The sequence below is a fragment of the Glycine max genome, chromosome 10, assembly GCF_000004515.6.
Source record: "Glycine max cultivar Williams 82 chromosome 10, Glycine_max_v4.0, whole genome shotgun sequence".
Lineage (NCBI taxonomy): Eukaryota > Viridiplantae > Streptophyta > Magnoliopsida > Fabales > Fabaceae > Glycine > Glycine max.
In genome coordinates this window covers 6847997-6873700 of record NC_038246.2, presented here as the reverse complement: position 1 = coordinate 6873700, position 25704 = coordinate 6847997, and the positions used below count along the sequence as shown (strand labels likewise).

General features: G+C 32.9%; 1 long non-coding RNA gene and 1 pseudogene across 1 annotated transcript; one reads left to right on the top strand and one right to left on the bottom strand.

Annotated features, from left to right (window-relative positions):
* Positions 1-4197: 4197 nt before the first annotated feature.
* LOC100776873 (anaphase-promoting complex subunit 2-like) lies at positions 4198-18046 on the bottom strand (annotated as a pseudogene).
* LOC112998129 (uncharacterized) lies at positions 6040-6741 on the top strand. Its single transcript, XR_003263138.2, has 3 exons — positions 6040-6219; positions 6321-6423; positions 6502-6741. It is a non-coding gene; the product is annotated as an uncharacterized lncRNA (long non-coding RNA).
* Positions 18047-25704: the final 7658 nt, after the last annotated feature.

The window sequence follows — 25704 nt, the reverse complement described above, 5'->3', positions numbered from 1 at the left end:
TATTTATATATATCAAGTAATAATGATATTGGCAACTCATTAACATCTCATGTTACGAAGAAGTCTAACGGGATAGCCACATCTATTTTTTTATGTGTGATTTAATCTTTTATCAACTTCTTTGGCATGCATCATCAATTATTTTGGACATATGAGAAATTAAAAACACAATATATCTAGAAAAAAATACTGGTTTGCTTTGTCAATTTCTTGATGATATAACTAGTCATTAAGCTATGAATGTTATTGTTACATGATCAATTAACATTGTTGTTACATCATTAATTAACGTTATTACTTAACAACAGTAACTAAAAAAATAAAAATTAATGAAAGGATGTCAAACACAATTCACATAAAATAAAGGAGGTGTGAGTGGAGAAAAGGGATGTCCGATATTATATCAGGCAATAAATTAGGGAATTTTTTATGAGGTTACAGAATAGAAAGATATCAAGTATTATAAGTGGAAACCGGAGGTAATGTATTTTAATTTTTTAGATATGAACTTGTAATAATGGACATTATTATGTATTGTTGAAATTTATACCTAAATGTTGTGAATTGTGATATGTTTCATTTGAACTTTCATAGGTACTTTGAATTTTAACAATCGATAAATATGATGTTTTATTTTTAGTGTTATAAAGTTATGATATTATATTTTCAATATTATTTTATGTGTTATTATTTTTTTTCTTCGGTGATTACACTTTAAACTAGTGTTTTGAGTAGTTTACTGACCAATTTGATTTTAAAAACATTTATTTACACACGGACCAAGTTGCACTAGCTATAAAAATGTTTTTCTAAATTTATTATTAGAACATTGTATGATTAAAGATATAAAAAAAAGGTGCTAATAAAAGTTATTTGATTAATAAGGATTGGATTCATATTTCAGAAGAACGGGAATAACAAATCACGTCACTAATGTAAAACCTTGTAAATAATAGAAGATTTATATTTCCGGTAGCAGATAAAGAAAAAAAAATGAGATACTCAAATGGTTAGTAATAACAAAGTCTGAAAAAAAAAAAGTAATAATATCAAAGGATAAGGGAATTGAGGATGTGACGCATACTTGCATAATAAATATTCTTGGTGGAATGTTTACTACGCCAAAGATTTCTACCTAAAATTAATTACCTGCGGTTCTTCTCATATTAAATAATTTTATATTGAGAAATTGACCAAATACCCTAGGTTGAAATCAAAGAAGGAAGTAAAGGGTGATGCGAAAGCAGAGAGATATAGGTACCGGTTGTGACTAAATAGGCATTAATTAGGAGAAAATACACATGCATGCACAGAATCCATGTAAACTAAACCCACTAATATAACACGAAACACTTTCAATAGAACAAATAACAGCATCTATAATAGAAGTTTTTAATTGGTTGTTTAATAAAAAAATATATTATTTTAGTATTTTACATGTGATTTTGAGTTGTGTAAAATAGAGATATACTTATATAAATCATTATTGTTCATAAAATACTTAATTTTATATTAAATATAGAAAATAAAAATAAAATATTTATGAGTTAAACAATTTATTAATAAAAATATTCATTAGAAAAAAATTAATCAAATTGTTTAAATTGAGATGACATAAATTAATTTTTTTTTCATACATCAATATCATTGGAGATGTTCTAAACAATTATGTAATATAGTATAAAACTCGATATGAATTGAGTTATCTCCAAGTTGATACACTCCATAGCACATATGATCGACCTTTTTACTTATTTTATGACTAGTGCCTACACATTTTCAACCTATCCACGTCAAATAATTGACAAAACAAAAATAAATAAATCCACTAAAGTCACTATTATTTGAATTCAGCAGCATTCAACTTGACTATTGTACACACATCCATAAATTAAACCATAGACATAGTCAGACCTATGTTAAAAATTGGATTTAGATGGGACAGGGCAGCTTAATTGAGAATCCGTACAATCAGCCCAATGTTCAAAGATAGAATCAAATTTGAGAAGAATTAGTAAACGAAAATAAAAGAATTTGGTCGACTTAGTATGACAAAAAAAATCTGTTCGCAGTGATCTATAAAAAAAAGTCGGCTGATTTTATTAGGAGAAGATATAACATGCATGCACAGAATTCATGTAAAATAAACCCACTAATATAACACGAAACACTTTCAATAGAACAAACAAGAGCAACTATAGTAGAAGTTGTTTAATAGGTTAGTTAATAAAAAAAATATTATTTTAGTATTTTACATGATTTTGAGTTGTATAAAATGAGAGATATACTTATATAAGTAATTATTGTTCATAAATTACTTAATTTTATATTAAATATAGAAAATAAAAATAGAATATTTGAGTTAAATAATTTATTAATAAAAATATTTATTAGAAAGAAAATTAATTAAATTATTTAAGATCAAGATGACATAAATTATTTTTTTTATATATCAATACCATGGGAGATGCTGATCTAAACAATTACGTTGTATAGTATAAAACTCGATATGAATTGAGTTATCTCCAAATTGATACACTCCATCGCACATATGATCGACCTTTTTACTTATTTTACGCCAAGTGCCTACACATTTTAAATCGACTGAAGGCACTATTAGTTGAATTCAGCAGCATTCAACTTGACTATTGTACACACATCCATAAATTAAAGGAAATAGAGATTTCCATTTCTCTATGGAAATGCGGAGAATATGCACTCATTTTTCATGGGCTTGGTTGGGTCTTGAATGTTTATAGAGAAAAAGAAAATAAAAACTGATAAAAAAAGAAAGATAAAAGTACTATCACATTTATATTTTTTTATTTTTTAAAAATATATAAAAGAATATTTTAGTTGATAAATTTCACGGATATTATTCTCTTAAAATATGAGAAATATTTATTGTAGTTATTTTTTTGTTATATTTTTTAAAAATAATTTTTTTTATAAAATATTGAAAAAAGAAATAATATAAAGTTTCAAATTTTTAGTTGAAATTATTTTAATTAAAAATAAATTTTTATATATTTTATTTGTTTGTTTCTACTTACTTTTATTCATCTTAATAAGAGCTAAAACAGTGTTTGGTTTAAAATAAAAATCATAAAAACATTAAAAAAAATCGTTTGATTAAGAGCATAAAAAAGGGGCATGCGCGTAAAAACATCTTTTTACAAGGACACGCCATATATAGTTATTTATCCATACCTTTTGTAGTCACTCCAGTAACAATTCCCTCGTTCTAGTAAATGTGAAAAAAAAAAAAGAATATATTAAATGTGTGTATGATGAATATAATTATGCTTATAGAAACTCACCGACATTATGCAATAGAATTTCTGACGTGCTGAAATCTAAAACTTAAAGGCATTTCTGACCGTTTAATTTTTTACATAAAGACGAGAAAGAATTTGAATAGTGACTTTGGATAAGTTCCTTAAGCTGTGTATCAATTATTTTTTGAAAGTATAAGGCAAAGGCTGTCATAGTTTTAAGGCAATGGAATGGTTCAGATGCCCCGTTTCAACATTTTTATTCCTCGTTTTCTTCTTTGTTACGTCTTTCATCTTCTTTCAAAAGTTAGCTAAATAATAATAATCCAATTGAAATAAGATATTTTAAGAGTGCACAACCTCTCAGTATTATGCATGGTAAATTGACAATAACTTCTACGAAAATCCTCTACAAAAGTGTTAAATAGTACATGCTTTTGATGGGATGCAATGATGATAATATAAAGATCAACATGGCATAAATTTGTTACATACGTACGTTTATAAGATAACATAAAATAATAAAATTTAGAGATTAAGAAACCTACCGTTTGCATAAGGTCCAATAAGTGTGAAGTTCAGGAGTTCATATGGTCCCAAAAAATGAGTGCTCATGAAATATGAGTAGAATAATTAATAAAGGGTATTGATATATATCAAGTTTAGTGGTAATTTTATTCAAATATGAATATTAAGTGGAGAAGACCTATGAATAATTAACCATTGTCTCTCTCTCACTATGAAGAGAAGAACTATATATAAAGAAAGAAATCCAAATAGTGGATGGTTAGTGAAAGAACTATATGATTAATCAACCATTCTCTCTCTCTCACTATGAAGTAATTAAGAGTAAATAATAATAATAATAATAATAATAATAATTACACTGACGAATAATTATTGCTACTTTTTCTGAGAAGCTTTATTGTTGAACCTAAATATAAAATATAACCGAGTAGTGAGGAATACATACTGTATCATAACAATCTATTATTTGCTCGATCATTCACTAAAATTCAAAGAACCAATAAAAGAATCTTGTCTGCAAACCTGCATTGGAGGCCAAAAATTAGAAGATATGATAGTAGCAGAAATTGCATCCATGGATATTGCATTGTCTCCCACTTCAACACCTGAGGGTGCATCACCAATTTATTTGTTAAAAAGACTTAAAACATAAATAGTAGCTAAAATTGTCGTTGGCAATAATCACAAACATGGGAAATATGAACTTGGAAATTACTTGTCTGAGATGGCCGATTTATGGTAGCTTTAATGTTACTATTGGTTCTCTTTGAGCCAATTAGATCGTTGAGCATAATCTCACATTTCTGTGGGCTGCTCTCTCCAAAGTGTATATGCAAAAATAAAAGAATTAAACAAATGTTTAGATGGCAATACAAAATGAAGAATGAATACACACAAAATAATAATAATATTATAATAAAATATTAACTCCATACCCATCAAATAAAAAGACTTAATGAGTTTTTATTTGAATAAATACCTTGAGGAGTTCTAGAGTATGTATCTCTGAATCAATATCGTAATCTGATTTATTTAGAAGTTTCTCGGCAAGCATAGTTCGATATTCATGAACTAATTGATCTTTTGAACCAATTATGCTAACAATCATCCCAAGTATGTCAACCTTCCTTTGCTTTTTGCTTCCCTTTAATGGATCTGCTTCCACAGGGCCAGGTTGCCATCTGCTCGGAAAAGCCATGCTTGCCTATCATTAGTGTTAAAATCATCATCAACACCAGCATTCTCTTGAATCTCTTCATCTCTGTTCAACTACTACAAATAAAGCTTTTTAAGTCGGTTCTGAAGAGCATTTTACGACGGTTTTGAACCGTCATAGCACGCAGTGTCGTAAAATGGGTCAACCTCTACAACAATGGTTTTTGAACCGTCTTTAAAGAATGGTGTTTCTAAGACAGTTTTAAGAATAACTGTTTTAAAATGTATTATTTATATAAGGCGGTTATCAATTACTAACCGTTATAATAGGCCAACTTTCTACGACGGTTTTTACTAGAACCGTCTTAGAAAGTGAGACCTACTAAGACGGTTTTCCCTATAACCGTCTTAGTATGTCCTTTGTTTTGAAGGCTTTCTAAGACGGTTTACGTCGTAACAGTCTTAATATGTCTGTTGTTTTGAAGGCTTTCTAAGACGGTCTCAGCCAAAACCATCTTAGAAAGTGAGACATACTAAGACGCTTTAGTCTGAGACCGTCTTAGTATGTCATTTATTTGTAACACTTTCTAAGGCGGTTATTCATAAAACCGTCTTAGAAAGTTAGACATACTAAAACCGTCTTAGAATAGTTTTTTTTTATTTTTTTTGGTGCAGCTTTAATTTTGAAGAGTAAAAAATAGTGTGAATGATTACATAGGGAACACAATAAAAAAATTTTGTTTCTCCATTCAGTCAACTTGCTCTGTAGTAGCCTCAATATCGAGTTAATTGTTTACTTAATCCCTTTCCATTCTGTTGCTCCAAGCATTCTCTTGATAGCTCTCTCTCTGTCCTCATAATGTATCTGCATTTTGCTGAAATTTTTTTCAGAAACTTGTTGATCTCTATCCTTCTTACCCAATTCAAATTCATAATTCCATTTTCTAATGAAATTCTACGATTACTTCATTTTTTATTACAAATAGAAACTTTTTCCATATTTCTGATTAAATTCATTTTTTATTTTCATTTTATATTCAGACTTTGCTAATTTTGTTAATTGGAAATGAATTTTCAAGTTGACCAACTTGTTGGAAAGAACCATATTTTCAAACACAGTATTATCTTAATCAAAGCTTGGTGCTATTATGAGAGTCGACTTCTTGGTGGACACCATGGCTTGTTATCAACATATGCGGTAGAAATATTAGTCTTGTATATTATCAATCGTTTTCATTCATGAGTGCGTGGTCCTCTAGAGGTGAGTCACGTCTTCCATCAATAATATTATTTGCACCCTCTTGGCATTTGTATTTTAAATCTACTTGAAGAATCAAACCACTGAATCGCTACTACTAGCAGGTGCTATACATATTTTTAGACTACTATGGCTCATTTGATTGGGACCATAACTATGTTAGTATATGGGGTCCAAAACCCTTATCATCTCTTCCAGAAATTGCTGGTAAGTGTTGCAATGTGTAAGAAATTAGATCTACTTACAATCTTCAGTCCTTGATAGATCCCAATTTGCTTGTTGCAGAGACACCAGAATGTGATCAGGGTGAATTCTTGCTCCAAAAAGAGTTTCTCAGAAAGTACAGGAATATGTGCACTTTTCCATCAAGGGCATCTGAGACTATGACCCATGAATTTCCCGTTAAGTTCATGAACATCTTGGATCCTCTAAGAAATGACAACAACCTAGGCCGTAGTGTAAACATAGGTAATTTTGCCCACTAAAGTTAGTAGATATTTTGCACTTGTAACATGGTAAAAAAAAGCATCAATGGGTTGTGGTGAATGTTTTGTTTCTTTGTACTTTAATTGCTTGAGCTTTCATTCTTCATAATGATTAAAGGGTCTGCGAAATTCATGTTGATCCTAGTCTTACCACATGTAAAGATTTTATAGTTAAGAAGATGTTTACCTGTGGCTTAAAAACATCTACAATTTCAATACAACTCAGCATAATGGTGAAAAATGCACCAAGGCGTACTCAAATATCGTTATATGATATACTCCCACGATGACTTTAAAGTTTTATATACGGGGCTGAAATAATTAGAGATTGTCATATTTCATGACATTATTTCAAATTTGTAATGGTTATTTTTTAAAACGCACAGTTTTCTTCCACTTATTTTCCTACCTTTTTACTTACCTGCAGCTAACTTACATCGAGTAAGATTTGCTCTTTCCTACGGTGCTAGAAGGCTTAAGCAGATCCTCACACTTCCAGGAGAAAACTTGGGTGCAGCACTAGAGAAGTTTTTTTTTAGCACTTTGGACAGGAATGGGAAAGGAGAAAGGGCGGATGTTGTTGTTCCGATTTCTCCATTTTATAGAAGTTATTTTCATTTAATTTTTCCAAAAGCTAAGGTGGATTAGTTGATTATAGCTTATGGAAAATTTCAATGTATTTAACCTTATTTTCTTCTCCTATATGTGTTTGTGGACAAATTTAGCTGAATAGGACCTTATATTGTGATAACACACTATATCATCCCCAAAATGGTTGAATCTTTCAGAATTATAATTCCTACTGGGATATGCACACAAAGCCATCCAGGCCAAGGAGATTTGCTTCTTCAAAGTACAATGCATTGCCCAAATCACCTTCGAAAAAGCAACAAGCAGAAGAGGTTCATTCTTTGACAGACATAAATGCTAATTCAGATTCAAGGCTGTTTGAGTTCTCAAGTGAAGATTCTCCCCTTCTTCTATGCAATTGCAAGGTTATACTGCCAACGCAAGCCCAAGAGTCTACTCCATTAGCAAAGTTTCATTCTGAGACAGACATGGATGTTACTTCGCAGTTGCTTGAGTTCTCAAATGAAGATTTCCCCCTTCTTCCAAAGGTTTATTATGAGACACACATGGAGGGTAATTCGAGGTCGTTTGAGCTCTCAAAGAAAGATTTCCCCCTTCTTCAAAGCACTGACAAGACTGCCCTGTCAGAGTCTGCTGCTAAGTTAACTAAGCAAGCCAAGAGTTTCCCATCCTCTAAAGAGTCTAAACTGAAAAATATTGAGTTTGGAACTTTCAAGAAATCACAATCATTGATAGAACCAAGTTTATCAACAAAGGGTGAGAGAGAAGATTCTGGTGTTCCATTATCTCAAGAAACTGTGTTGGTGGTTCCAAAGGTGGCAGCGGAGAGGAAAGATGAATCTCCCTAGAGCAATTAGAAGATGAATTGACAGAGTTAACATTATATATTTTGTAGAATTTTGAAGGATATACATCAGCAGAGTTTCTAATGTGTGGCTTTGTTGCTGGTGGTCATGTTTTGATCAAATAAAGATAATAGTAATCTTTTCCTTTTTAATTTTTCTTTTTTTGCAGATGTAAATTTTGGAGAAAGAGAAACTAGAATTGGTTGCTAGAGATAGTCTCAAACTTCATAGAACAAACAATTGGTAGGGGATCTTAACCGTTTTTGTGCTGCCTTAGTGGGAATAGTTTACCATTACTCTACAAAGAGAATGACATCTCCCTTCTAACATTTGAATGAACTTGTACATGATTTCTATTTAAGTTAAATCTTCTAATCATTTATGGGCCAGCTCTTACGTCTATATTTGGATTGGCAATAAAGAATGGAACAAAAAGGATCAAATATAATGAGTCAGAATGTATTAGAATAGAGCAAAATAAAAATATCATTATATAGTTTGGATGTTTTGTAATGACATCATTTTGGAAAAAGGAAATAATGGAATGAAGTTATAATACTTTATTGGCTAAATTAGTGGCTTTTGGATGACAAATACTATCCAGAAGAAGTTCGAGGTTTGTTCCACCCAGCTTTTGTATCAATCAAGTCCATATCAAGCAACAACCCTGTTAATCTCTGGTCCATATCTGGATAAACTTATGACCAACCAAAATGTATTTGGTTTCAAGTGTACAACACAAGTGACGGTAACTTGGTAAGAGGTAAATAGTGTTCCCAAGTTCCAACTCTTATTTATTTATTTATTTATTTATTAATGTGTTCTCAATTATTTCTTTCTGCATTTTTCATCTCTGTCAATTTCAGTACGTTCCTTGTTATTGGAAAGCCATCTCCAGTCGCCTATCATTTATTGCAGATCATATCAACCATTCTATTTCTGGAAAAATCTAGCTCCTCATCATGTATTCTATCTATTAAAGAATTGGTAAAGCTTAATACATGTATTCTATCTATTAAATCAATATTTTTATAAATATATCTATAATTATAGACACAATTCACCTTAAACCTATACCTACCTATAAGTTAAAATAAATCTATCATATTCAATTGTTTTTTGATGATGGGGTTTCTTGTTTTCAACCAAGCCACTACAACCTTTTCTAACAAAGCTGAATCCCAGTCACTACTCAACCTCCTATTTAAGCTATACTCGTATTCCCATACTCTCTAAATAGTAACTAACTGCTATTATTTGGAAATCTCTAGGCTACATATCAAGCAACAATGTAATAAATGAGGACATAAGTTTCAGAATCACATACATACCTCGAAATAGGCTACTAACTAAAGCTTTGCTTGCGGTCACACTGCATATGAATGGATGAGTGAAGAAACTTGTCCCATAGAAACCTTAACTATGAGTGAAGAAACTACAGCAAGAAAAAAAAATGAAATTTAGATTTCAGAAAAACAATATTATCAGAAAAATCCACCAGTAATCTAACATTCATTTGTTATTGCCTTAACTTTAAGCATATTGCAACCATGTCCTTTGACTTTTCCAAGAATTTTGGTTACTTTTTTTTTGGAACAAAAAGAAAAGGGTTTCATTTCTAACTTTCTAATGGATGCAACACATCTTATATTATATGATTTGAACTATCCGCACAATTCAGCTACACCAGTAACTGAATAACAAGGAATCAATGATTGTTGAGTAATACACATTAACGTACTCTTCAATTACTATGATAAAAAATAATGGCCTACCTAAACAAAATAGTCACACCTTGATATTAGAAAAACTACCCAAAGACAAGAAAATTGCGCTTTAACACTAGCAAACCAACCTAAATTGAACTCAAATGAAACTTAAACTTTGGCTTGGTGCTGCTGCAACAAAAATGACACCACCAAAAGCAGAGAAGCAAATTCTATCTTAGACTCATGATTTTTGGTTATAAGGATACCTAGATCAAATTTATACAGTTTGGTGAGGAGTGATTAGTTATTAATGGTCTATCTTAGACTCTAAAAACTAGTAGAGCCCTATAATAATATTGTGTTATATATATCAGAACCTTGATTTCTTAGGTAAAATTAGAGAAAAATGCAAATTGGCATCATAAATCACTGCGAAAGTTCCACTAAATGTTGAAGATAATAGAAATAGTAAAAATACATAATTAAATGGCATTTAAATCAGAAAACAAACATTTATTGTTTCTTTAGTGCTGCAGATATTGTTTTGTAGAATTCAGAATATAATCTGATTAAAAAGAAAAAAAAATGTCATCCAACCAAATATCTCCTATAAGTATCAAATTGAAGCAGTATTAGCCTGATCTTCAGAAGCAATACAATGGGAAGCTAGAAAATCAAATTACATATTAGAAGAAAGAAAAAGGCACTAAGCTCTCCCATGATATACATACAACATAATACTATTTCAGATAGAGTTAGTGACTGGTTATTAATTGAACATATAGTTTCCACATGTTAAGCAGTTGTAGGACTGTTATGATGCATGACAAGATACTTTCATGGGAAACTTTATAAAATTAGAAGATAAATATACCACTCGTGTATTTTAAAAGTATAATTTACTCATTTAGATAATCTACATGCTAAAATAATTAAATGAGAAAGACTAAACTAGAAAGCATTAGAATATATATAGAACTTTCTTTTTTTTAGGAAAGAAATATATACAACTTGAAGAATGATATTTACACATTTGTTGAAGTTACAGTTAACTAAAACAGATTATAACTAAAGAGAGAAATGCATAAATAGCATTAATTATACAACTAGTTGGTGTTAGATATTCATATCCTTATATTATTGCAGACCGGTTACACATTATTTGAATAAAACATAATTGCAAATACTGCTATATGAATTAATCTCTAATTGACAATAAATCTTTTCTATGGTTAAATCCAAATTAGGCAGAATTTTTTCCTTTTTCAATTTTCTCTTTGTCAACTCATTTACTAGCTAGCCAAGATGTAATCCCCCTACCTTTGAGACAAATATCTGCATTCTATATACTAGCTTTTTATAACACATACAAATATCTAGCATCTAAAGTTCAACTAGTTGAAGTCAGCAAAAGGTTGGCAAACCACATGATATATAATAGATATATTTTTTTTCTTATTTCTTTTGGATAAGACAAAAGTGTATTAATGATAAATACAGTACCAGGGTACGTCTAGCTAACCCAATTACAAAAGACACTGTTCTACATCAGTGAACAATCTAGTTATAGCTCAATTACACATCAATGAGAATACCTAATTGCAGCAATGCAGTATCTGCTAATTAAAATGCCCTTCCTTGATACCACTACCTTCAAATATCAGTGCATATTTTTGTGAGATAATGAATAGATCTTAAACAAAAATAAAGCATCTACTTATATTACACACTTAATATTAATTTATATTAATACCAAAGCATAAACATGTGGTTCAAAATAAGAACGTGCGGTACCTTTACATCCCAGATGAGTAAGGGTTTGGTTAACAGATATATATTGAAGCTGCAAGCAACCTGGCCTTCATCCATGTCTTCAAAATCGATAAAGACAAAATAAAATGATGGTGTGAACCCAAATACACTCAAAATGACAATGGCATTCATTACAGAGTCAAAACAAAACCCAAAACGATTGAAGCAAAAAGGTCACATATGTTGGCAAAAAGACCTAACATATAACTCTTTCATCTAAAAAAGAAAAAAAGTATTTTATCAACATTTGCCTCGATTATGTACAGATGCATCAGTAAGATAAGGTACCATTTGGTATATGGACAAAACAGAATGAAATGTTGCATTTCGTTCAGTTCTCCTTGATTTCACCCATTCTATAGAACCCCAATGTGCATTTGTTTCAACTTTAAGTCCTATTGTATTTTTAAAATGAAACATAAAAGAAAAATTCACATACTATGTTTTTGTCTGTTTCAGCTGACACACATACCAAACACTGCCTAAATTTGGTTTGAAGAATTCTGGAAATTAAGTTTTAAAAAACTACAAAGCGGAAATTTCACATTGGCTTGGGTTTCAATATCAACAAACGAGTGATTACAAAAGTTCTAAACCAGAATGGAACTGACTAACCCTAATCAACCATTCCAGGTCCAACACATACAGGAAAATGGCCATAATTAAAATAAAAAAAAAGAGAGGGAGAGAAAGGAATAAGAGAAACATGTAAAGGCGAAGGGATCAAGTGAGTGTGGCGTTTGGTTTCATCCAATGAAAACTCAACAAACTTTTGATAAGATACTGAACAACTTGGTATACAATTACTCCTCCTCAAGGCACAAGTAGAAGTGGCTATCGCTGTTAACGGAGGAAGAAGCACCGCCACACACCTTGAACAGGGCCTGAGTAGGACAGAGTTCTCTTTGATAGAGCTTAGTGATGGGTCACAAAGTTATGGGTGAAGACCAAAGCTGGGTTGCATGTATTCGAAGATTGGGTGAAGACCAAAGCTGCTGGGTTGTATTCGAAGATTGGGTGAAGATGGAAAGGGCTAACTGTAGGTAGTATGAAGCCCTAATGTAATATAATTTTCAGGAAATAAAACAAAGGCGGTTCTTGTCAAAACCCGTCGTTGAATTTTTTTCCATAATTACAAAAATGCCACCCTAAAACATTCTAAGACGGTTTTTCATAACCACCTTAAAATTTGTGTTGTAAAAATCAATTCTCAACTTTAATAATTACAACTTTGCCACCGCGTCACTTTCTAAGGCGGTTCCGAATAACCGACTTAGAAACCGCGTCGTAAAAAAACACATTCAAGTTCATTTGGAAATCCTGGAGATAGCGTTATCTCCAGGATTTCCAGATGAACTTGAATGTGCACCAGTCCCATCTGTCATCATGGTTACTATGCACTTTATGGTATCTCTCCTTCCTCTTAGATAATCCCTTATGGGTTCACCAACTGCCTCAAGGAAAACACCTGCAGGGTCTATTGTCCTAAGTGCTTTAATAGTTGAAACATATTGGTGTAATATATCATTGGTTGACGCGCCTGCAGTAAGCAAGCGATAACGCAATGCTGAAATAAATGATTCCACCAGCTTTGAATGTTGTCCAGTGTATTCAAGACACAACTTTAAGTCTTCAATTGCCGGAGAGCTTCCAATATTGGTAGAGAGAAAGGAAAATAAACTATCAGAAGATGTCACATGAACAAACGAGCCACAATCTAGCAAAGAATTAATTTGTTATGACATGTCAAATGGCACTAGTGCTTAATGTTGGAGTTTGAAATTTATTCAAAACCAAGGTTAAAGCATGCAACTGTAACAAGAAAGAGGTGATAATTCAAATTCAAGCTTCATTGTCCAGAAGAACATTTTAAAGCCTACAATAATTGCCATTCTCTCTGCTATGGCTGGAAGCTATAACCAGTGAACATGTTTCAGTCAAGGGTGCTAATCTAGCCCTTCAATTTGCTAAGACATAAAAGAGGGTAATTAATTTTCTAATTGAAAACTCAGAAGAAAAATAGAGAATTAAAAACAAAGTACCTCTCAGGATAATCAACAATTATCTCGAATAATTTGGCTATTCTTAAATCTTGTAGTGTTTCATAAGCAAAATATTCCAGCCGCAACTTCCATCTTACAAGCCCTTCAGAGGGAGTATCAATTCCAGGACAGCATGAAGATGGTTGTGGTGCCAAAGGTGATTTCAGACCTGATGAAGTACTCTCATAACTAACGACATCACCCAAATAGACAAGAAGTGCATGAAGAAACTGAAGAGGAACAACCTGAATGATTTCAGTTATCATCAGTGTACTATGTTAGAATTATGAAAGCATACATTTATTTTTCTAAATAGGCTACTATGGGCAGAAATTACATTTTAGATATAGTGCCATAGTGACTGTCCAATTTTCAAAAGTAAATAAAACTAGGATCTAGTTTTAAATTCTTCCATTAACAACTTTGGAACTCGTATGCACTATAGAGATATTTTTCACCTACTAGACTTATTGCATATGATCATTGATATTTTTTATACAGCATGTAATTCAAGTTGTTCCTGTGAAAACAAATGATTGGCCAAAGCAAAGCATCCTAAAAAATCTTATTAACGGAATCCATACAATATATGTAAATGAATTTAATATATCTCCTGAGGAAAGAATCATAGTTATGTAAGAATTGAAATGCAACAAGACTAACAAATTAAAAAATGCTACTAAGAAAACAAGTGAAGTGAAACTTGTATGTGGTATAAAATTTTGACAAGACTGGATACTTGGAAATGTTTTTGGGGGTTGGTCATTATTTGATCAACCAGTGACCAGTCTCTTTTAACATGATAAATTGTTGAGTGCTAACTGAATGATGAGAAGTACCACGACATTAATTGTTACAATATGATAGAAATACACATTTGAAGTATAATGAGTCAAAATTATGTTTCACCATAATTTTAAAAACAGCAATTGAATTTTAAAACATAATAGGATTAGTAAAAGAACAAATTACTGCAATTAATTTGCATTCATGCCACAGTGAGATGTACTTCTATATGCACAACAAACCTGTATCCAGCTTTTAATAGATTGTAAAACAGAACTCTGAAAATCATCACCAGCTACATCATGTACTTTTGCCTGTCACTCAGATGAGAGAAAAACAAATGTCATCCAAAGATTAGTTTCACAAAGGGACACATAAATGCAACAAAATTGTGAGAGCAAAATTGGAAAAAAAAAAGAGATTGAGGACAACTGGAAAAGCCAGGATTTAGAATTTAACAAACATGCTCACCTTCAGTAGTAAAAATATAGCAGAAGAATAAGCATCTTCAGCCATGGAAGTAAATCCAAGATTCCTAAGATCAAGAACAACTTTTCCAATGTTCTTCACAAGTCTACTGTTTTCCGAGAACCTATGGTCGCTATAGCACTCATCAACTTACTGGGAAGCGAGAAAATAAATACGACATGCCCTAACCTAGATCAACAATGGAGCAAAAACGAAGATCAAGCACTCTGAGCGAAGGGTGAGAGAGACCAAACCAATCAGGAATAGGGGTACTTACCTTTGACGGAGATTTCACTGATGATCTTCTCCGGCGTTGCTTCGCAGAGATTGAAGACACAGAGGGCCCAGTCAAAGCTTGAGTGACACAATGCAGGTGAGTTCGAGGGTCACTGTAAACACAAAGGCACAAATAAGCATTCAATCCATGAGGGTGACATAATTAAACTCGAAGACAAACAGAAAATTAAGGGACTTTTGAGAGAGTACACGTACAAGTAGCTTCGACAACGATGAACGGTGAGTACAGTATCGAAGAACCTAGCTAGGTTACGTGCGCGCAACTGAGACGAAGGTATCGCGACTCAGTAAATTATTAGTGACTGTGCCAAAAAATTTAAAAGCTCATTCAAAGACGGTCATTATGAAAATCCATCTTTGTATAATCATATCAACTATGACGGTCTTAATACAACCGTCGTTGTACATGCAATATTCATTATTGAAGGCGGTTATTACATAACCGTTGTAGTAAACTTTCTTAAAAATTACAACAATGCCTCCGCGAATCCTCAACGACATTTTTCTTATTAATCGACGTAGTTGCTGTGTCGGAAAAAAGTTTTATTGTAGTAGTGTAATCCTTTGGACTCTGATTTTTTTTTAAGAATGAGTGTTGCTCGGTATTATTTTGTTTTTCTCCATTTATGAGTTCAAACCATTAGAGAGATTTGCAGTTTGATCTTCTAAGCCGTCATTTTGTTAAGGTTGTCAGCTTTAAGAATTGGCAAGGAAATATTAATTTTATCTCCTCTAGCACATGTTATAAACTTCTTCCCCTCATAGAATATCCTTTTCTCACTCAATTTATAGAAGATCTTTTCAAACTTAGTGTCCAAGTAACTTTAATCTTCTTTGTTAGTTTATGAAATTTCATCTTTGTTATAACACAGGGAAGTGAGTTGTCTAATTAATAGAAACTACAAAACCATAACCTAGACAACTAAACTTGTGTAAGATCTTTATTAATGTACACGACCTTAAGTATCAAGATTCAAAAAGGTTGGGTAGTTAGATATAAAAACATAAGATATATAGCATAGGCAACATTACATGTAGTCTTGAAATTAATTTTGAAATGATAAAATTTACAGTCCAAATTTTTTCACTATCATTGTACGATTAGTTTTGTTTCAAGTTTAATGTATATTGAACAAAATGATTAATAATCTAAAAAAAATTCTTATAGTATTTTCCATTATTTGGATGGCATTATATAAGTGGTTTTTCTTCTACATTTTATAAATGGCAGTTGCAGCCTTTGATGGTCTTATGTTAAAGGGTGTAATTTTCCTCCAATCAGGTCCACCTATTTTTGGAGTAATATATTTTCTTCAATTGTCACTCCATGTCTAAAACGTGTATCGAATCCCAGAGGAACAAATCACTTGTGCCAACATTTTTTTGTGATGAAGGGAGTTTTGAATCTTTGTTTATTGTCGGTTATTTAAATCAAGCAGCAAATTTGTTACTACACCCCATACATGACAGCACCATCTTTAATTCACTTTTAAGTGGTCGTTAGTTTTCAATACACTGTTCTCAAACTTGTTAGGTGTAAGGGGTGTACGTGGGTTGATTTGGGTAAGATTTAATCAAATTTGTAACCCAATTCAATCAAGATTAGTTTGGGTCAGTTTTTCAAGAAAATAAAATAAAATTCAACTCAAACCAACTCGCTTGTAAACGGTTTGGATTGGATTGAGTCGGGTCAGCGGGTCAAAATATTTAAATTTATCTATTTTTTTTAAATCTAATATTTTTATAAACTAATTTTTTTTGTTAATTGAAATATCAAATACATTATTTTTAATTGTTACGAGTAGTCAAAGTGGAAAACAAGTTCAAGGGAGGAATCACATTGTTGTCATGATCATCACATAAGCTAACATACTATGTTAAACATAGTTTAAAAATTAAAATATAATAAATAAGCACCACACTATGACTCCTAAAAATCCAAAAACTAAAATTATTACATCATAGTTTAAAAATTTCAATGTTCTCAAATAGTTAAATGAGTAGTGCAACTGAAATTTCAACTAAATCTAAAATAGTTTAAAATAATTAAAAATAAAATAGATGTTCTACAACAAACTTTGTGGCAACAAATTTGGACCGAGTAAAAAATTTGAAGTGCAAACATATAAATTCGATATTATAAAATAATAAGAATTTAACACAAATTAACGGATCAACGGATCCATATATTAAAACTCGTGACTTAATTCAAAACTCAACGGGTTTGATTGATTCAGTTCGAGTTTGACTCAAATACAAAAATTATTGATTTAATTAAGTTTTTCATACCTAGAATATATCATGTTTTTAAAAAACTATCAAACATTCATTTTTTCCCCAGATACCTGAAAACAATTTGTGTTTCATTTTAGTACCTGTCGTTAGGCTGCATCCGTTAAGTGATGACGTGGTCAATGGAAGGTCACGTCATCACGCATAGTCACTCACCACGTAAGTGCCTTTTTTCCACGTCACTAATTTTTGTCTTTAAAAATGAAATTTAAATCAAGCGGCACCCCTTCAAAGGCCCAAGCACTCCTCGACCTCAGAGGCCACTTCTCAACCCCCACACTGTCGCCAACTACTCTGAAGTTATCTTGTACATCGTCGGCTACCCCTCCAACACCATCTTCATCCCCTCTGTCTAAGGGAGGCATTTGGGATTTTGGAACCCTAACGGAGGTTGTTAGGTTGATGGGTGAAAGGATGAAGGGAAAGGGTGGGTCATCATCGTCGTCGTCGTCATCTCCTATGATGGTTAAGTGCAAATGTGAAGTACCCGTTATTATGTTCATGTCGCGTAGTGTGAACCATCCAAGGAGAAGGTTTTGGAGATGCCCACACTGGAATGTAAGGAAATGTCAATTTTGTGTTTTGTTTTGGATTTTACTTTGTTTAATTGGTATTGTATCGTAGGAATCCAGTTCTTGCATATTTTTTCAATGGGTTAATGATATTGAGGCTCGCAATAATTTTTACGTAGAAGGGAGTGAGTTGATCCAGTATGTTCATAAAAATGAAGAGCTAAAGCTAAAACTTGCTTCATTAATGGAGGAAGCTAAAGCAAATGCAAAAGAAATAGTAGAATTGAGGGAAAAAATTGTTGCACATGAAGAAAAATATCGCACATCCTCGGCTAAAGTTGTGCACTTGAAGAGTAAAATTGGAAGGAAAAAGAAAAATGTTGTTGTTGAAAGGAATAGGGTGAAGCTGTAAGGTTTTGTAGTTGTAGTTCTTTGGGTGTTCATTTCTTTACTAAGCATTGTAATTGCAATGAATGTTGGTGGTTGTAGAAGAAACTGAGTTGTAGCTGAGTTTGGTCATTTGTTTGGGTAGTTGTATTGTTAAATTTGGTAGGTTGGTAGGATGTAAAACTTGGAAAGTGATTATGTTGTATTTGATGTAGTTGGATGTTTGTAATGAAATTAGTTTATGATGTGTTAATGTCATCTTTTGTACTGGCTTAACAAGGCAAGCAAGGTCAGGTTTTAGGTAGTTTGTTGGAACCAAAAACAATTTGAGGTAGTAATATGAAACAAATTTAAGTCAATTATATGAAAATGATTTGTTTTGCAGATAGTTTAATGGAACAGATAAAAAAAATTAGGTACAACATTTTACAGGTACTATGATATTAAAAAAAATTAAATTTGGGGTAGTGAAATGAATATTTGTTAGTTTGCAGTAACATGAAGATTTAATTCATGGAGTTAATGTGGCAATATAAATATAACAAAAGAGATATCAATATATTCATAAATGAGAATTGTTTGATATAAGAGACATTGTCCCAAAACACCTAAAGTAGTAGTTAATGTGCTCATTGTCTAGAACAAATACACAAAAGGTGTAGCAAACTATGCACATGATTCCCAAGTCCCATTACAAAAACTAAAAAATGAAGCAAGCAACATTCCCACACCCCACAACAAAAAGTATTCCACATAGTCTTATTTTTGTCAATTTCTATCTTTAACTGATGCGTCTGGCTTGGTCTGAGTGTCAGCAAGTCCACTTCCCAGCTCAATGTTCCTGTCAATAGTTGTTAGTTGACAACCTTTAAGTTTTTTTTATTGTTGATGCCTTGGTTGTTGTTAGTGTTTTGCTTTTAGGAACAAGTTTTTTGTAATTTTTCATTTAAAGCAGTGTTGTGCCCACAATGCCCCTATAAAAATTAAATTTGTCAAATTAATGCAGTTAGTAAATAATTAATGCAGTTAGTACAAAAATAAAACAGTAAGTACCATTGTGTACCTATTTGTAGGTTTAGGATGCTGATGTTGTTGAGGACCAACAAATTTTCTTATAAACTAATGTACATCTTTTTCCTACAAAAAATAAATTACCAAATTAATCTATATGAACCATGATGTAGTATGTTATGCATTTGTGAAAACTTTACCTTATTGATTTGTGTGATGTCCTTTTTTTTTATTAAGCCTGAACTCCAGCAAGTGCACCCAGAATAATATTCAGTTGCTCAAGCCGACCTCTAGCAGGTGCACCCAGAACAACATTTAATTGCTCAGGCTGAACTCCAGCAAGTGTACCCTCATTTCCACCATCAGTTGCTCCTTGACCTCCATTAGGTGGACCTTTACCCTCACCTGCACCTTGATTTGCACACTGAGCTACACCTTGAGTTGCACCGTCACCCTCACCCTCACTTGTACCTTGATTTGCATCCTGAGTTAGTTGTTGAGTTGCACTATCACCCTGACCTGCACCTTCATTTGCACCCTGAGCTACACCTTCAGTTGCACCCTCACCCTCACCCAATTCCCAGACTTTTCAACCTCTCAATCCAACCTTTTTAGGGGCTTAGGCATCACCTCACCTTTGTAATTTTTCAACTTGTCTCTAAGTGTTACAAATATATTCATGAGGTACATTCTAATCTACTCACACATTGTTATGATAGAATTATCCCTAGCTACTAGTATTGTACTATTAAATGACTCACTAAGGTTGTTCTTCAAAATATCACACTTTGGGTAATGTGAAAATGCATACTTAAACCATGTTTTCCTCTCCAATTTATACAACCAATGATATGTATCTTCATTGATGTCCTTAATCTGTTGCATTTTTTTGTTTCCACAAATGTTCATAAGTAGCTTTAGCAGCTCCCATCATCAGATCTTTCAGTATTACCCCACCACAAATTTTTTTCTTAAAATTGTTGTAAAGATGTCGCAGGCATAACATGTGCTCTATCAGGGTTGGAAATTCCAGAAAAACTTGTTGTAATCCCTGCAAATAAATTAACTCATGAAAATAATCCAAAAACTTTTTACATAATAATAAAGTACAATCCAAGAGTATAGTTTTTTTTACCTTTTGTTGATCACTAATGAATAATCATTTGTTGGTTTCAACACTACCAATATCCTCAAACAACAAATTCAAAAACCATCTCCATGTTTCCTTAGTCTCTATTTCTATAACAACAAAAGCAATAGGCATGTATTGGTCATTGGGATCTCTACCAATAACAATCAACAGTTGTCCTCCAAACTTTGATTTCAGATGACATCCATCAACACCAATCAAGGGTTTACAAGCCTTTTTGAAAGTAGTTTTTGGACCTTCTAAGCACATATAGAAACTACCAAATCTTGGTATTACTTCAATGGATGGTCTCTCCACTCGAATCAAGCATGAATTGATTGGGCTTCTATCCTTTAGTTCAACAACATATGACCAGAGTTGGGAATACTGTTGGACAAAATCACCATCAACGACCTGTTTTGCTAGTTTTTTGGCCCTCCATGCCCTAGAGCTTGTAATTCCAGTTGAGTAGTTAGCCCTTATGTCATCAGTAATGTCCTTTATAGACATGTCAACATATGTGGCCTTCATCTTTTTTATTAACACTTTGGCTATCCAGGTAGACTTAGCCCTTTTATTATTGAATACCCTACCACAAGTGTGTTTAGGCTGTAAGGTACTAAGCCTATATGTGTCAGTCTGACCTATCTTACTGACATATACCAGATAGTCAGTGCAATGCTTACACCTTGTTCTTGCTCGTCTCTTATCATTAAAATCAAACTTGATTTCTCTCCAAATTAAAACATTGTATTCCAGTATGACTTCTTTGAACTCTTTCAAAGAAGCAAACTCCAATCTCAACATCCATTTAAATTCCTTACAAAGCAACTCGGGGTTGAATCTTTCATACTTTTTCTTCAAAACATCTTCATTTGAATCATCACTACACAACTATTCACTAACATAACCATCTTCAGGAAAACTAGGTGACACCAAAAAAGTGTCACTGACATTCAATAAATTATGTTCAGCCCTCTTACCCCTACTAGCGGGCTTGTTTCCTCCACCAGTACCCTTGTTACCCCTATCAGTAGCCTTTTTACCCCTACCAGCACCCTGCTTACCCCTACCACCAGGCTTTTTACCTCCACCAGTAGCCTTCTTGTCATCAATATCTTTGTTCACCTGCCTGAAATATGCATCACTTCGCATTTCACTTGGTAGGTTTAAGTTTTCATCTAGGCTGAAGTAATCATCAGATACTTCAATTAATTCAACACGTACACATTGGCTATTAGGTATGTCACCATTTTTATGAACATAAACACTAGCACAAGTATCATCACCTTCCTCCCTCAAATTATACACCTTTTTTAAAGTTGTCATCTTTATTCATTTATTTTTCATTCTACCAATTTCGGGAACAAGTCAATCAAAACCATCATCCAGTCCAATTGCCCTTTCCTCCTCAGATTCATCTAACTCTACATTCTTTAGTGATTCATAATTATTGTCTTCACAAAAATTGTCATTCACAAACCCCTCATTACCACCAGCACATTCCACAAACAACTCCACCTCACAACTCATTAGCAATCACATAATCAGACAACTCCAATGCATAACTATCCATGGTCATCTCCTTACCGTAACCATCACCACCTTTCCACCATAGCCTTATTGGTTGATCACCATATCCAAAGTTTTCTTTTAAAATCCCAATTGCTTTAAAGAATGACCACTTGTCAGCATCTATATCAATGACACTTGCAGAATTGCTAGTCCCAACATATTGCATCACAAGGTCTCTTTGAAAGAAAGCACTGTGATGCAATTTCAATTTGAAACTCATGCCTGCAACACATATAGAAACAATGTTTAACTCCAAATAGTTTACACACACACACACACACACACACACACACACACACACATGAATGTTAATTATGTAATTTGTACCCAATTCTGCCATTAATCAGACCCTTATCAAAAACTAATCAACCCTAACCGAACCCGATTAAACCATAAACCAACCCTACACAAAACCCGAAATCATTCGGTACACGAACCTTCCAAAAACCCAAAAAAATCCAAATGCAAATTTAAAAAATTTTTACTTCACAAAATAGGGACCACTGCAACTAGGTCATAGGAGACAAAGGGACCACTAACAAAGAAAAAGAAAATAAATAATACCATAAAACAACATTACCTAGTATAATTCGAAGATGACTCCTCTCTCGTTTTCGAAGACAACATGGACCACTAAACAATGCTACAACACATACACCTCAACGTACATCAACCTACATGAAGGAAGATGAAGATGAACTCACGTTTGTGAACAATGCCACTAGCAAATGAACCACTACAATGAAGTCACAAAATACATGAACTCACTACCTCGATAACACTTACAATTAGCCATTGAAGAAAGGGAATACCATTGCCGAGATGAAGTGTCGTTTGCGAGGTATGAATGATTTTCAAAACGATACAAATTTCATTCTGATTTAAATTTCATTTTTTTTATTTTTAAAAATGAAAATTAATGACATGGAAAAAAGGCGCTTACATGATGAGTGACTATGCATGATGACGTGACCTTCTGTCGGCCACATTATCACTTAACGAATGTAACCTAACAACAAGTACTAAAATGAAATGCAAAATTTTTTCAGGTATCTAGGAAAAAATAAATATTAGATAGTTTTTTGAAAACAAGCTATATTCCAGGTATGGAAAGTTAATTAAGCCAAAATTATTCAACTCAACCCATACTGTTTGAGTTTGTTTGAATCGATTTCGGTTCGCGAGTGATTCGTACCCATGAACACTCCAACTAGGTGTTATGTTTTTGTTACTTGGTTATTACATGGTGATAAATAGTAACTCCACGGTTTGTTTATTGCTAGATGGGAGGATTAGCAAATTACTACGTGTAACTACTATGTTCCTTATGTGCCACTTAGCAAGATTATAATATATTATATTACATTTAATATGCCTATAAAGGACCACTAGTTGTACGTTGAAAAATAAGTAAGGTTTTATTTGGGTTGGTCGTGAGTTTTTCGGTTTTAAATGTAATTTTTAAAATAAAGTGTGTTTAACAAAAATGAAGTTGAAATATTTTTAGAGTTATTTTCAAAACCAAGAAAAAAGGTTGTGAATTTGATTTTTAATTTTAAAAAACACATTTTTCGCATTTGACATTGATACATTTGTTGTCACTACCACTACCATTATCATTACCACTACCACCACCATCATCATTATTGCTATCATTACCACCAATGCCACATCTATCATTGCTACCATTGATACTATCATTATTGTCATCGTAACTGGTTGTCACCACCATCATAATTATCACAACCACCACCACCACCGCCACCACTTAGTGTCACCACCAACACCAATGTCACTGTCATCATTGTCGACACCGACATTGCTACCACCACCATCTATATCATTATCACTGTCATTGTCATCACCAACAACAAAAACAATAACACCTCTGTCACCATCACCACTACCAATAATACCACCTTTGTTATTGTCACCACAACTACTACCAATGTTGTTACAACTACCACTACTATCACTTGTTGCCACCACCAGTCCCCCTGTGCATGAGTGGTGTGAAAAAAGTTTCTATTATTTGTCCACTGATAACATTTATGGCCTCTAAGTCTGTTGTTGGGTATTATGCAATATATATTTATGTCAGATGTGATTCTGTTTTCTTTTCTCGCTAATTTCCTTTTTCCATTTAATGGTTTGTAACAGTTTAGGTATATATATGAGGTATAAAACAGAACCTAAAAAGCAAGGCACAACATTATTCCATTGCCGGAACTTGAACACTGGTCTTCCAGGTGATAGCCAAATAACCTAACCAACTACACTACAACGGATCATTGATTTTTTACGTAGATAGTAACAATATAATATATTTAAACATATTTTTGTAAAATTGCATTTTTTGAATAGATGTACGGCAGTAGTAATTGAAATATTAGAAATACATTAGATGCTAGATTAATCTTAAGTAGTCGATTCATATATAAGAGATGTCATTGTAGTAAATTGAGACTTTAATATTGTCTTAGTGTTAAAGAAAGAAAAAGAAGAGTGTCACAAATCAAGCTTGAACTAGAAAATCACCACGCATAGATCTGCACATTAGGTGCAGTAGCTATCAAGATAAAGAAAAACAGAGGCTATTGCTCGAGAAGAAAAGAGGAAAAGCTTATGAACAAGAAAGCAAAGAAATTGAGCAAGATGATCAAAACAAGCTTCTATTATTCATTGAGCAAAAGGAACTTATATACAGATTGAGAATAGATCCAGAAACTAACACAAAAGCAGTTACAAAGTTTGTTACAAATCTGTTAGAGTTCAAAATGAATTTGGCGGGAAATGACAGCTTGATTAAGAGCCCCCCTCAAGCTGGGAATAGATGTTCATCATTCCCAGCTTGGAAATCATGAATTTGAATGAAGCTGGCTGCAAGGCTTTGGTAAATGCATCGGCTAGCTGCATAGAGGACCGGACTAGTAACAATTTCAGAAGACCACTCAAACATTTCTCCCTAACAATGTGACAATCCAACTCAATGTGCTTAGTTCTCTCATGGAATACTTGGTTGGAAGCAATTTGGATTGCTGAATTATTATCACAGAAGAGGTTTGCTGGTTGATTAAATGAAATGCGAAACTCCAGGAGGAGATAAGTGAGCCATTGGATCTCACAAGTAGTTGCTGCTAGTGCTCGATACTCTGCCTCAGATGAGCTACGGGAAACAGTCAATTGTTTCTTAGATTTCCATGAAATGAGAGAATTTCCAAGAAAAATTGAGTAACCAGTAATAGAGCGCCTGGTATCACGACATCCAGCCCAATCAGAGTCACTAAAGGCTTGAATGTGAATGGATCCTGAAGCTGGGTAGAATAGGCCCTGTCCTGGTGATCCTTTCAGATATCGCAAAACCCGCGAGGCAACCTTTTGGTGATCTATGGTTGGGACATTCATGAATTGACTAAGTTGTTGGACAACATAGGAAATGTCTGGCCTAGTATTAGTTAAGTATATAAGTCTGCCAATTAATCTTCGATAGGAAGAAGCAGCTGTAGCTGGCAGGGGGTCACCTTGGCTTTGAAGATGAGTAGTACAA